The sequence below is a fragment of the Talpa europaea genome (assembly GCF_964194135.1).
Source record: "Talpa europaea genome assembly, chromosome: 7".
Classification (NCBI taxonomy): Eukaryota; Metazoa; Chordata; class Mammalia; order Eulipotyphla; family Talpidae; genus Talpa; species Talpa europaea.
In genome coordinates, this window is record NC_140074.1 from 57299848 (window position 1) to 57301435 (window position 1588).

Consider the following 1588-nt stretch of genomic DNA (forward strand, 5'->3'; position numbering starts at 1 on the left):
GGGAGCTACCCACATGGCACAATAGACCTCTCCAGTCTTGCCCGCTTCGCCCCTCAGCAGTGTATTTCAGTCAGTCTGCCTGTTCTGTTCCCCACTCTGTCTCTGGTGAATCCTTTCACCCCCCAACCCTCACACCTCTGGCCTACACCCCAGCTCTTGCATGCATAAAACTAAATAGTTTATAAATCTATAATTAAGTTGGACTTAGAGAACTTTTTATATTTCCTTCAATTTCTAATATTCTATAAATGTTTGATCTCTGAGATTTAATTAAGTTAAAAATCCACATCAAAGTGACTATTGAGCTACTAGAAGTCTTGTACAGCTAAGTACTGATAATGAGTTTTATCACATTATTAAGTGACCCAACCTAAATATTCCACTATTTGGAAACATGGTCATGTTGCTTTTGTCTCATTGATATATCACTTATTAATGTAAATTAGAAAGCATTTGACACAGACAGTTTCAACATTTTCATTAATATTCAATTGTAAAAGTTTCAGTAATGTTCAGGGACACATATATATTTTTTATGTTAGGCTTCAGAACCAACAAATGTTACATTATTTTTATATACCAAATACTAAACAAAAACATTTCAAAATATGGAGCTTCTGCATATACACTTATTTATCAGGAACTCAGACGGCTAAGGTGCTACTCTTTATCATAAATATGGTGTCTGGAAGTTAAAACAAGCAAGGAACAGATGCAACAGCCTAATTGCTGATGTAAGGCAGTGATCAATTGCTCCCATGCTTAACTCTTTTTCATTTTCTACTGTCTACTGCAGCAAGTTCTTTTTTTTCCCCCTCTTCTTATTCAAATATGATCCAACAACCTATAAGGCAATGATATCAGTAGAATGTCAGGTCCTCAGATCAGGTTATTGCCCATCTTCACGCTGACATTTTAGCTTAGGATATTCTTTGCTCCACTATTGTTGAGACAAACCTTACATTTTAGAATCCATCCAAGGGAAACTTTCTTTCTGAAGCCTTAGTTGGTATTTTCCCAAATGTCAAGCTGATAGAAATAAACAATTACTTCCTTTATACACCCCACAAACTTCTATCGTAACTTCAAAAATATTTATTTTGAATGTTTTAGCTTACATGTCTGAGTCCACTCTCCCCTTCTCCTGTCCCGAGAATGAAAGTTTCAAGACAAAACCCAGATGGGCACATAGTAGGTACATAATGAGCACTGAATGGATAAGTGAATGAAAGACAACAAATAAAGTTTTATCTATGAATTGAGTAGGATCATTTGTTATAAGTGCTATCATGAGGAAATAGTCACAAGTAGGTCCACTGCATGATTCCAACACGATCCATCCCAATCCTCCTCCTGTATTAGCACCTAGAAATCAATCTTTTCCAAGCAAGGTAAATCTTAAGAAGATTCCAAAAGATGCCCTTAGATGGATACTCACTTGTTTTAATATGAAGTTCTCTATGTCCTTTATCAAAATGATACTTGGTACTTGCCACTTGATAGAAATTAAGAATTTCTGACTCCAGCCTGACTTAGTATCTGCATTTTAATATTATCCCCAGTGATTCATATGCATAATATTATAAGA